At 34.9% G+C, this 13,988-nt stretch overlaps 1 protein-coding gene across 6 annotated transcripts in view; it reads left to right on the top strand.

The window, feature by feature from the left end:
* The window catches only part of LOC111043416 (band 7 protein AAEL010189), a 320,350-nt gene that overhangs the window by 208,245 nt on the left and 98,117 nt on the right, over positions 1-13,988 (top strand). The window lies entirely within an intron of this gene.

The following is a 13,988-nucleotide window of genomic DNA, read 5'->3' as shown; positions in this document are numbered from 1 at the left end:
CTCTTATTTTCTATCTCATTGTGATCATTACACCTCTTTTTTATCCCCTTGTCATCATTGTATCTCTCACTTTCTATCTCATTGTCAGCATTCTATCTTCTATTTTCTATCTCTCATTGTCACTTATCAACCTACTTTCTATAGCTCTCTCTCTCTCTATGTTTCACTCACATCCCCTTCCTCTCTCACGTTCTAACTCCTTTCTCTTCTGAAATTTAACTTTGTCTTACACATTCACACACATCCCAGACTGTAATTAACCGGCATCCCCGTATATCGGAACGACGGGCTTTCTTGTGGTTTCGGATCAGCTCCAATTGGGCTGATGCTGAGCAAAGTAATCAACAGAATCAGCATCAGTTGAATCAGCAGCATCAGTAGAATCAGCATCAGTTGAATCAGCATCAGTAGAATCAGCATCATCAGTCAGCAGCATTAGAATCACTATCAGTAGAATCAGCAGCATTAGAACCAGCATCATCAGTCAGCAGCATTAGAATCAGCAGCATCAGTATCAGCATCAGTAGAATGAGAAGCATTGATCAGCATCAGCAATGAGGTGAGAGCGGCGAGACGTCAGTCACCGTTGCCTTTGTGTGTCAGCCTCCATCTCATACAATTGAAATCAAACTGGCATCTGATTAGAAGCATGCCATCGTCTGGGTTAGTCTCAGGTTGAGGCTGCATTCAAGAAAGACACGCTATTCTTTCTACATAGAAGACCCGTGAAACACTATTATTTCTACGTTAATCTTGTAGTCCAATCTTGTGGCCCAATAGGTCGCACAACAACCGGTTAAATTTTAACGGTGATTAATTTCACGAGAACCAATCAGAAAAGGCGTTTCTCAAAAGACGGCTTCTTTGATTGGTTCTCGTGGAATTAATCACTGTTAAAATTAAACCGGCTGTTGTGCAACCGGCAATATGTATTTTTCTGCCCCCAAAACAGTCTTCAAAGATACTCAAATAAATATTGAATCAAAGTTAATCACGAAATAATCATCGAAAATTTAAATCACGTTATCATTTTTCTGGCGTCTGTACACAGAAAATCATTGAAAGTTTTTTATTTCAGAAAATAAACTGATGTTTCACCAATTTAAATGACTTGAGTGTCTAAATACTGGTTCGTATAGAAATTAGTAATAATGTTTCTCTTGTCGTGAATATATATTCACGAAAAACTATGAATACTTGATATTTGATGGACAGTGTGAATGTGAAAAATAAACAGACATAAAAAATAAACATCGGATAAATGTAGAGAAATGAGCAGAAAGGATAGGAAGACTATATTTTGCTTGTCTTTGCAAAAAGGATTTATAATATCAGAGGATTATACCACAGAGAAAAAATATCATAAGTAGATATACCATGTATAAAATTTGAGAAACATGTATAAAATATATATTATACATATACATATGAATATATTTTATACATATACATGTATAAAATTTGAGAAACGGACGTTTATGTCACAGTTTTTATTGTTATCTCAAGTCGATAGTCCACGTAGATCTTTCTCGTGATGATGTGTGACGCTGGTAGTCTCTCATATTGTGCCGTTCATACCTCCTCACCCCAACAAAACAGTACTAATCGCAGTAATCAGCTTGAGATAACAGTAACACTTAAACGCCCTTTACCATGGGATATCTACTTTATGCTATTTTTTTTCTCTATGATTATACACTGTAATATCTTGCAGTTGATTCGTCTATAATTCAGGTCTATAAGAATGGAAAATCAGATTTCTGGTTTTGAAATCTAGGTGGAAATTATTCCAAGGATTTTCGTTGTAGGAGAAGAGGAAGGAGTAGAAATCTCTACAGAGTGAGATTGAAGGAGAAAAGGAAAGATCCAGAACTGTGCAAACGTTAGGAGATGTTTGGCTTTGTTTTAGAGTGAAGCCAGCTAACATGTTTGGTGTCGGAAGCTTTCAAGGATTGAAAGTCGCTTGATATACTCCCTCCAACATTCTCTTCCCTATTCCATTTCTTTCTTCATTTCTCCATCAAGAATCCTAGAACGATTTATTCTACTTTACCTTTATCGCGCAATTCTTCAATAATTGTTCTATTTCGGTTATCTTCAGTACTATCTCTCCAGAAATATTCTGTAATCTACATGAATGAGCAAGTACAATCTAATAATTAAAATATTTCTGAATATTAGAAATATTTTAGAAAATATATTCATTTATTGGAATATTTTAATATTTAGAATTATTCTGGAGTCCATTAACAGGAGATGTCTAATGACCATAACATTATCCTATCAATAGAAATATTCATAACCAACAATCATCATTGGTGAAATTTCTACTACATTCTTGAATGAATTGATTGAAACAAATACGGTGTCTAGTCGGATCGTTGATGAATATTGGTGGACTGCTTATAATTCTTTCCAATAAACCCATCCTCGATTACTTGCCACTGTAGTTTCTATACAAATGATAATAAATACAAATGAATTTTATTCCCATTAATATACAAATAAATAATCTTATCAATAAAATGTACATAATATTCAAAAATGCAAGATATGAAATTTACTACAAATATAAATAATTTTTTTTCGGAAATTAACCTACTCACCTATGGGAAACCCATGTTCTAGAGCAGGTGTAGTAGTAATACAATCAAATTTAGAGTGGGGGTGCAAATAAATTGGGTAAGTGAGCTCACATATTGTTCGAAATTAAATTTTCTTGAGTTTTCTATTATCTTAATGTGTACAGGAAGTAAATTGTGGAGTTTTGGTGCTAGGTGGTTGAAGTGTCGTTGATATTTTGCCTTCTTAGCCACTATAATAACAGTAATTTCGACAATCAGTGCCCCAACACTATTGTCATTCTCGAATCATTCTCTACACTTCTCTCGTGATGTTTTCATTTTTAATGAAATATTCCTATGATTCTCATATAATTCTCATTCTTTCTGTGCTCACTTGAAACAATTCAAGCAAATCTTCATGTAACGTCTCTAACAGCTCAATATTGAAACATGACAATATATAAAATAGCGTGATCCATACGCCTCTATAAGTTCTTTTTAGTCGACTGTTTTGAAAGTTTGTAAACTAAAGCCTGGTCTATGAAATTCCACCATGATTAATCGCTGATATTAAACACCTTATCAAAAGTTCTCGTGGCATAAAATCACAGTTAAACAGTTAAATAGTTGAACAGTTGAACAGTTAAAGAGTTAAACGATTAAACAGTTAAAAGTTAAACAGTTAAACAGCTAAACAGTTGAACATTTAAACAGTTGAACAGTTACTACCTACATTAGATCAGTTTAAACGTACGTTCAACTGGTGGTAGATCTGAAGTGGTAGTAGTCTCCATTATTCAAATCAAGGTTAGACAACAACGGAATTCAGGTTCGATGACGATAAACAAACAATGAACGGTTTTACCTAATCAGAGAAATGTGAGTGTCGCTAACTGGAGATCGATACTGTTGACGTACGGTGACCTTGTGACCCCTAGGGTCACACTGTTTGACTCTCTTGGGTCAGGGGTGTGACCCACTCTTCTGTGACGGGGATGTCAGGTGATTGGGTAGTTTTCACAACACACAATGCATCGCTTAGACAGGAGATAGATAGAGAGCTCCCAATTGTAACACGGATTGATATGGTGAGGTCCACGTTATAATGGCAGTGGAGAAAGATAGGAAAAAACGTTGCCGATCCTCTTTCTTGTCAATGCCTTCTATAGACTGTAGCTGATACAGGTTTATTGATGTAATATCAACATTCCATTCTCGTTTTAAATAGTCAATTATATATTATTGAGAAATAAATTATATTTTTCAATAATTTCATAATGAATTTTCATAATCAAAATGAAATATCTTGTTAATTAATTATCAATTCTACATTGCTAAAAGACGATTTGGCAACAGAGCAAAGCGAGGAAGAGATAGCGCTATCCGCTTTGTTGAACGATAGACAAGGATGGAAATACTATTGCTAATCAAACACTGCCATTATAACGTGGACCTCACTATAGTTGATTGTCATCATTACAAAGGTGAATAAACTCAATTGTTCATCTATCATTAGTGAGGCTTTGATTAAAACTGTTGAATCATAAGTAATATTCTAATATATTTACAAGAATAACACAAATAAATTGAAAATATAATAGTGCATATGAAGACATTTGAGACACATGAGCTTAATATGTGTTGTGTATCTGTCACTAAATAATTCAATAATAATTTGAACATAGTATGATATGAACTATACAAATTCATTGTAAACAATAAGTTTCATAATAAATCCAACATCCAGTAATAATAGCTAAGCCATTGCGAATTAAACTACTATAATACTTGATACTTATAGCATCTCTGATGCTATAATAGTAATAGATTCAAAAATAGCTACACTATGAGATAACAATATTTTTTATACAAGTTAATTATAGTTGGCTACCCTTTGAAATTAATAAAATAATACAAATTATAACTACTAGTTCCTGTGATCACTATTAGTAAACATTTATTTGAAATGTATTTTTATAACCTGATGATGGTGTGATCACCGAAACTAGTAGCTATTAATTAATTTTATATCAATTTAGTACTTAATTGATATCAGGGTACTATAATTCAATTTCCTAAATGCAAGAAAATAGCCCTAAATTCATACATTCTAAGAAGATATATAGAAATAAAAATTTCTGTACCCTTTTTTGAATTAATTTATCACAACATGTTTCAACATTGATGCCATTTTCAAGTGATTTATGAGATCAAAATCAGAAAGATTGAAATCACTTGAAAATTGCATGAATGTTGAAACATGTTGTGATAAAATAATTCAAAAAAGGGTACTGAGATTTTTATTTCTATTTATATTACAAGTAGCCCTTAACAGAAAAGAGACAATTTCAAGAAGATAATAGTTATTTGTGCAACTAGTGCGCAAAGTAACAGTTTGCTGCACCGAAAGAAACGTTTAAAGAAACGGAATGGTTTCTTGAGTGCAGCAAACGAACTTTCCGCACGTATTTCACATTAAATTTTTCCTACAGTTACCATTGAATATGAAAAGTGGGTAATTATGGGTAAAATTCCCTGAAATCAATCAAATGTTTTTCTGTGTAATTTTATTATTAATAAAAACCTCAATTTATTTAAAATTGAATAGTAATAATTGAATTATAATGATTAGTAATTCAATTAAAAATTTATCTGACTGCATGAAGGGGGTTTATGTTATGTAAGCATTGAAATGACTATAATCAAGGCACATAATGGCAAGGCAACGCTGTTCTCCACTGCCATTATAACGTGGGCCTCACTATGAGTGCAGTTACCAACTTAATTTTTATTTTGCTGCACTGGTGCTCCATATAACTTACTAACTATTTTGCGTTGTCATGCTGCAAATCTGGAGTACGCAAAGTGCTCACTTTGCGCACTAGTGCGGAAAAATGATTCTTTGCGGCCTGCAATCAGTGCAGAAATGGTCACTTTTCAAGGTATCTGTGGGAAAATAGTTATTTGTGCAACTAGTGCGCAAAGTGTCAGTTTGCTGCACCGAAAGAAACGTTTACGCCCGAGCCGCAGGCGAGGGCGGAATGGTTTCTTGAGTGCAGCAGAGGAACTTTGCGCACGTATTTCACATTAAGTTTTTCCTACAGTTACCATTGAATATGAAAAGTGGGTAATTATGGGTAAAATTGCCTGAAATCCATCAAATGTTTTTCTGTGTAATTTTATTATTGATAAAAACCTTAATCCTAAAATCTGAAAGTCCTCGTTGTCCTTGGTTATAATATATAATGAATAATAATTAGCGCGTTGTGCTTCGTTGCAGCTCTGCTCACTATAGCAGCCACAGCAGTCACTGTTACCAACTTCATTTTGATTTTGCTGCACTGTTGCTCCATATAACCTACTAAGTATTTTGCGTTGCCATGTTGCAAATCTGGAGTACGCAAGTGCTCACTTTGCGCACTAGTGCAGAAAAATGATTCTTTGCGGCCTGCAATCAGTGCAGAAATGGTCACTTTTCAAGGTATCTGTAGGAAAAAATAATTTGCAAGATGCTCACTATCATTAATTCGAAATAGAATAATAGCTAAGACAAATATGAGAGATTGGCAGCGTCATATAGCTTTATGAGAAAGAACTTTAAGGACTATCAACTTGAGTTAGTAGTGAAGCATAGTTAATTTGAAACATAAACGGTGGGATTCTCATGCTGTTTTTTCTCTATGGACCAACACACGTAATGGAAATATATTCTTTGACTGATAATACTTTGATTACATAAAAATATTTGACACTGACATTGAATATCAAGAATATCAGTGTCGATGTATTGAATAATAGCAATGAATATTATATTGAACATCAAACTCAATCATGATTAATAAAGAGTTAGTAGTCTGTTTAATTGAAAAGGATCTAGATGCAGATACTCTGCAGAACAATGAAATATTAAATTAATATGAAATATGCTGTTTAATTGAAAAGGATCTAGATGCAGATACTCTGCAGAAATAACAAAATACAGTTATTTTATAGATAGATATTTATTCAAATACTGTAAATTTCTCTATGAAATGCTACAAATGCTACCAATGCTACAAACTTTGAGATAACAACTATTTTCCTCCTACAATTCATCAAATTATTAGCGCATAACATTTGTAACCTATAAAATTGACTTACATAATTTAAAATTTTCTGAAATATACAACAATAATTGAATCGAGCTATTTGAATCAATTCAAAAACATTTGTAAGAATGAAAAAATTGTTCACGAGCCGGGACATAAATATAGTATTGAAAATGAGGATGTTACGCTGTTACGTGTTTTCCACTCTCTTGTATGGGATGGTATCATGGACCCTCAAAAAGAGCCATATGAATAAGTTGGAAGCCTTTGAGATGTGGTGCTACCGTAGGATGTGGCGGATACCGTGGACGGATAGAGTCACCAACATGGAAGTCCTAGGGAAAATGAAGAAACAATGTGAAATTGTTTACACCATAAAAAAGAGAAAACTCCTGTATCTTGGACATCTAATGAGAAGCCACAAATATATAACCCTGCAGAATATAGTTCAAGGAAAAATCAGCGGAAAAAGGAGTGTTGGAAGGCGACGTGTTTCCTGGCTTAAAAATTTGAGGGATTAGTTTGACTGCAGCAGCAAAGACTTGTTTCGAGCGGCAGTGAATAAGATCCGGTTTGCTGTGCTGATAGCGAACCTCCGATAGGAGACGCACTAATAGAAGAAGAATATTTGAATCAAATCAAATTCAAATCCTCAACTCATGCTGCCATAGAATATTACACGTCCAAGCATTAAATTGAAATAATCCTATTCTCCAAATTGAAATTCCCTCATAAATACATTTTTGCAATAATGCTCATCAGAGCCTAATGAATGGTGAAGGCAAGCGAAAATCCGGTGTTTTATTCATAACAGTGCGAAATAATTGAATTTGGCCCGTTGAAAGCACAAAGGGATTACAAGCCGGGAAGTTCGTTTAGTTGATAATTAAATATTGTTGCTCTTTGAGACAGGAATGACTGGGTTCTTCCTGGTATTTTACGGAGCGCCTTAATAACAGTCACTAATATTTAAAAGCAAGATGTAGCTCACCTTCTCTCCAGGGATTCTATTTCTCAAGTCCCTAAATTAATACTCCAGTTATCATCCATATCTCAAGTCTTCTGAGTGTCTTAAGATACTCTTAAAGACCGCTTTCATGTTGGGTTTTTGGATGTGAATATCTGAAGTAACTTATATAACCGGTGAGTTTCACTTCGCTTGAGTGCTTCTGATCAGAAATTCTGAATAAATGGAGCAGCAACCCTTGATTTCAGTTGATTATTCATAGCTTATTCAAGTTCTTAGAATTACATTCTGATTACATCATGACTCTATTCGTCTGAGCCAGCCAGGTCACTCTGCATTTGCATTAACTTTGCTTAAATAATGTATTTTGATACTGATATCCTCTCCATCACTCCTGAGAATATTATTATAGTCTAAAGGCCCACTACCAATAAGTAAAGATTGCATTTCCAGTAATTTCACCAAGGTACAATAATTTTGAAATGGATACTCAGTTCAACCTGAATAAATGTATACTGATTGTTGAATTCTATGAGATATTCGTGAGCTAAGGTTAGATTGGATCAGATTAGAGCTCTTTATCTGTGTATGTTACGATATGGGAGCATGTTAAGACAGGGACAATAGGGACAATATATATGCGAATGGCGTGAGGGAAGAAAACGATCATAAATAATATTTTCGCCACACGGCACAGAAAGCAGCTGTTTTCCAGTCCCTACGTAGATCTGAAAGACCTTGTTTGCAGACGACGTCAGAAAAGGGTTTCTTTTCCGTTCTAGGCCAGAAAGTTGTCTCTTTCCAGCCGCTCATGGAAGTAGTTAATAAGTCATCCGCTAGATCGGGCGAGTGTCCACTTTCATCATCAGCTGAAGTCGCCATGATTTCAGTTCCAGTTTCGAATCAAACTAATTCGCTTCGCAACCAGTTTTATTCAATTATTTATTGTTGATTAGTGCATTCCGAATTTTCAAAAATGCTTGAAGATTACTGTGGTATTCGAAGTGAAATTTTAAAAGAATCTGAAATCCTGACTGCAAATCTTCTACCACTAAAATCAAGAGATAGGTACGATAGCTTAACGAGTATTCTTTATTTTGTATTCTTTATTTATTTTGTCAGCAATACCTGTAGTGTGGCGGAAAATATCGTTCGCACCACGGGCAAAAATGTTTTTCCAGCTCTCAATCTTTTCTAGTCCTCGAACTACGGCCTCGGACTTGAAAACCGATTTCGAGCTGGAAAAATCTCATTTTCTGCTCTAGGTGCGAAATATACTATATTTACACTGTATGAAGTGCTGTCATAATAATAATAAAATGAAACAATATTATGTGAATGTCATGCTTGCCAGTCAAATGGCTCTGTCAAAATGTAAAACATAGAAAAAATAGTTATTGGGTTCAAGAACCCTACACAGAAAATCAATCTCCATATTTTCAAATGTCAACCTCCAGGTCACTCAGCCACTCTATAGCTTCTCTGGTGAGAGTGAGGAGGCCCGCAGCTCCTGTTGGAAATCTGTACATTGGACACTCATTTGTTATATGTTGAAGAGTTTGAACTTGACCATAGGTAAGGATATTAGTTATCCATGGTCATACGCAGAGAGCTCGTATTTCTCCAACATTTATCCATATTCCTCGTTCCACGTCATAATTCCTTGAGGGGCTTATTCGAATACAGTAAATAAGCTTTAAACAAACGAAATGTTATTGTATTGATTGCAAATGGAGTGAGATTTAACGGGTATTCTCTTGAATCATAGTCTTTCTACCAAATAAATCTTGATGGAATTACTATCTTGATAATAGAATCTTAAATAGCCTTGAATAATGATGGTAAATAAAATTCTTGTCGGAAAATCTTGGACACAGCTTCATATGACTGTAATTGGAACGTAATTGGAATAATGATGGTATATAAAATTAATGTCGGAAAATCTTGGACGCAGCTTCATATGACTGAAATTGGAAAGTGAGCTATTAATGAGGTGCCTGATTTCTTGTAGAACACTTATGAATTTTACCTCACATAACTCCTGTATGTATAGTCCAATGTATTCCGATAATATGTTGCACAAAATTGAGTACCTGCCCGTGAAGTGTGTGTGCTACTACCTATAGCAACTAGTCTTACTCCCGAATTTTGATCGAAGCGAACAGTGAACATTTGCATTCCTCACAAATTTCAAGAGTCTTGATATAAAATCGAGGTTTTATTCAGTTCAATCAACTCGAAGCGATTTCGGGAACTCGCTCTCGAAGTGACCGGTGGAGTTTATGTTGTGAGATTCACTCTGAACTGTCAGTATTAATTGAGTGGGAAGCATTGATGTTTTATATGGGGAGTGCTGACAGTTTTAAGTGAATTTTGTTGAATAACTGGCCAGGAAAATCGACTTGTACCTCCATCCGAGCGAAATGAGAAGTCTGATTTTATCATTCCATGATACGCTGTAATTGGGGGCAATGAGGAAAAACGGGCCGAGAAGTGGAAAGAATCGAAAGTGGAGTGGAGGGAATGGGTGGGGAGTGATGAGAGGGGAAGGTGTGGTGGTGGGGTGAGAGATTGGAAGGAAGAATGGTGGGAAAAAGAGAGAACTGAAGTGGCGAGTGGTGAAACTGATTGTGAAGAGGAGGAGGGAAATGTGGCAAGAGAGTGAGAGACAAAGAGAGAAAAGATTGGAAGAAAGAGAAATTGACGACGTAGGAGATGGGGACGGAGAAGAAAACTGAGTGGATGGTGAATAAATATGGCGTGGTCAACGAGAGAAAGAAAGGAGAAAATGAGAATGAGGTAAGTGAGATGAGAATGAATAAGAAGGAGAAAGTGAGTTAGGGAGAGGAACAAGAATATGAAGAAGGGCAAGAAACGAGGAAACAGTGTTAGCAGCATCAATTTGAAAAGGTGCAACACGAAAGAGAGAAGAAGGCAGAGAGAAAAAAGATGAATTTCAGATGGTGGATGAAAATGGGAAAAAGAAAGGAGAAGATGAGATTGAGGTTTAGTAAGGTTGAGGATAAAAAGTAAAATAGAGTGAGGGTGGAGTATAAGAATAAGAAGAAGCACAAGAAAAGAGGAAACAATGTTAGCAGAATCAACTTGAAAATGTGCAACACTAAAGAGAGACGAAGGCAGAGAAGAAGATAAGAAACAGGAAGGAGAACTGAAGAAATTATTGGGAAACATGAGAAGGAAAGAGAAAAGGCATGCATAAAAAAAAGGAAAAACATGAATTAGGGGACTAGACATTTATTTCGTTTATTACTACTGCAAGAATAATTCAAAATGATTAAAACAGAAAAGTAGACAAATCAAACATATATCAAACGATAAATATTCATCAATTCAAAAGGCTTGAAATTTAATATGAGGTACATAAATATGAGGGAATAGGAAATATGCGAGATGCGTGATGATGAGAGATGTGAGAGAAAACCAAGAAAATATTGAAGGAGACGACGCAATATCGAAGGAAACTATACAATGAAGAAAATCACAGCTGGAAGTAGAATACTATGAAAATTCTACACATTTTTGTGTAAATAAAAAATTAATGAATAGATAAATAGATGAAATGACAAAGGAGAGAAATTGAGAGGAGAGAGGCGAGAAGGGAGATGAGATAATAATAGCTGGATGAGAGAAAGAAAGTAGATGTGGAACAAGTAATAATAATAAGGAATAGGCGAACAGTGAACGACGAAAGAGACCATCATGAGAGAAACAAAGAAGTTAGAGGAGTTGTGGAAAGAAACCGAAAAAGAGTGAACAAGAATTGATTGATTGATTGATTGATTGAGTACTTTATTTATGTAGATTACAATATACTGGCTTATTCACTTATATACAATAGCTTACAATACAGCAAAATTATAGATGAATTTACATAATATAGACTAAGAAAATAATATTATTGAACTGTATATGATATGAAAAAGTGATTTGTAATATAATAACTATAGATATTATATTGTTATGCATCTACATAAATTGGCGGAGCTTTGGACATATCAATGTCCATTCTTCGGAAAGAATATTAAAAATATCCTCCCCACTAACTCTCTACCAAATCTCTACCAAGAGAATCAGAGTGAGAGAGAAAGTAAGAAGCAGAAGAAGGTGGATAAGCAGAAGGACAGTGAGGAGCAGATATAGAATGAGGAGAAGTAGAAAAATAGCAGACTGAGGAGGAAGAGTAGATGAAATAGTAGGAGTAGAAGGCAAGAGGAGTAGTACTACAAGAAAGAAAACACAGTATATTCGGAAGAATAAATGGAAGAGAAGTAAATGACGAGGAAGAAGAAAATGGAAGAAAGGAGTAGGAAGAAGAATAGGATAATGATGAAAAAATAAAAGAGGAAGAAAAGCACTGCTGGTCGACCGTCTCACTCAAGTACCCTTGACGTTAAAAAAAAAACTCGCCAGAAAAGCAGAGAGGGTTTGAGTTGACACTGAGATAGATACTCGAAAGCATACAACTCTCTTTTCCTGGAAGGCCTCTTCTCCACCAGGATACATTCATTCTCTCATCTGAAAAGATCTAAATTCCGAAAATGGAGATTTTCACTCCTAACAAAACCAATTAATTTGCATTGATTGTTCATTGTTGAAGTCGATACTGATTTCAATTAGTTCAACAGGTTTTGTTTTGCATGTTATTAAAGGGTCTTCATAGCCTATTTCTAACACTTTTTTATTGGTCAACTGGATTTTTGTAGAAAGGTTCGTGCTCTAGGCAAGTTGAAAAGTTTTGGTTATGATTTGTCCCATTGAATAGATAAATTTGATGGGAAGTGAATTGAAATTTGTAACTGACTTTAATGAGAATCAAAATTCGGCATAATTAATTTGAAACTGTAGATTGATCAGAGAATGGGTAGAGTCATAGAGAAACCATAGCATAAGTTACGCTTTTGTTTTTCTATGGTTTCTCTTTGTAAGAGAGAGAAGTTCAACTTTACCCAGTATTTGCTGCCATCTGCTGGGAGAACGTAGAAATACATCTGAAATCGTTGTCCAATCAGGAGAGCGTAGACATATCTTGAAGGAGTGGCTCCAGTCTGGATCTTGTTCGTGATTGGTCGTTCTTAAGCTGCGTACACATATACGCGCTTCCAACCCGCACCGAGCACGCTCCACCCTCGTACCACCCTCGTTCCTTCATCGTACCGCAGTCGCGCTGCCCCCGCTCTGCAGTCGCACCCATCATGAACGTTACGGAAGATGTTGGATCTTCTCGCGTTCCCCGGTCGAACCACTCTTGCTCCCCGGTCGATCATCAATCGCTCTGCTGGAGTGACGTTCGGTTGCGGAGCAGAGCGAAAGTCTGTACGCACCTTTATTCTTCACTGGATTCCATACCATAATATGATTCCATGATATTGATATTCATTCCATGAAGCTTTCATCCACTGATCGTTTCCTTATCATATTGTTTACGTTCCAATTTCTCATCATTTCTTACCTATCGCCTTCATCGTTTCAACACTTTCTTCTTCTCATACTCCGTTATTTTCTGTTCTTCCGTAATTTTTCAGAACTTTTCGAAAAAAAAAATTGTCACGATAATAGGTGAAATGCTTGAATTTCGATGGAGTTGCAAAATAACTTCTTCCTCATATTTCGAATCAATATTAATATTTAGATACTCAACTATTTTAGTATTGTAGTATTCATTCATAAATTTAAAATTTAGAAATCTATAAATTCATAAAATTCAGATTTATAAATTTTATAGTATTGAAGTAATATTTATTGAAGTAGTATCAAATATTTCAAACTACACATGAATTACTGCAGAAGAATATATAATCATTATTTAAAGAAAATCCTAAATAAATGCTGTAAATCACCCCGAAGACTTCTGCTACTGCAGACATTGACAACAGGGGTAACAGCTAGATGGAAATTCGATGAGAACTACTATCCAAAAATATTGAAGAAGAATATTATTAGCTATTTTCCACTCATGAGCTGATAGGAGTTGAAAATTAAATTGATTTCAGGCTTATTCTCGGAAAAGACTGTACAGATTGTCAGGAATCCAATAATAACAAAACATCTAATAAAAATCTTCATATCTGTATTTGTTTGAGTAGTTTATTCCAAAATTCTAATGACGAAAAATACTATGATAGTTATAATGCATATCATACATGTGTCACATATATGTAAAGATTCATCATTATTCCAAATGTACGCCAATATTACTATCGTTGTTAGATCAAAAACTTCGGAATATCAATACTCTAATTCTATCAAATATTGGATTCATGATGAAAATTGGGATTTAACATTTATGTAGGCTACATTATGAACACTCCAAATATTTTTTTCCCAAAGTACTCATTTCGCTTACAAGTG

This window comes from Nilaparvata lugens, chromosome 6 (genome assembly GCF_014356525.2).
Source record: "Nilaparvata lugens isolate BPH chromosome 6, ASM1435652v1, whole genome shotgun sequence".
Classification (NCBI taxonomy): domain Eukaryota; kingdom Metazoa; phylum Arthropoda; class Insecta; order Hemiptera; family Delphacidae; genus Nilaparvata; species Nilaparvata lugens.
Note: the sequence above shows the minus strand (reverse complement) of the source record. Positions and strands in the feature narration are given on the sequence as shown.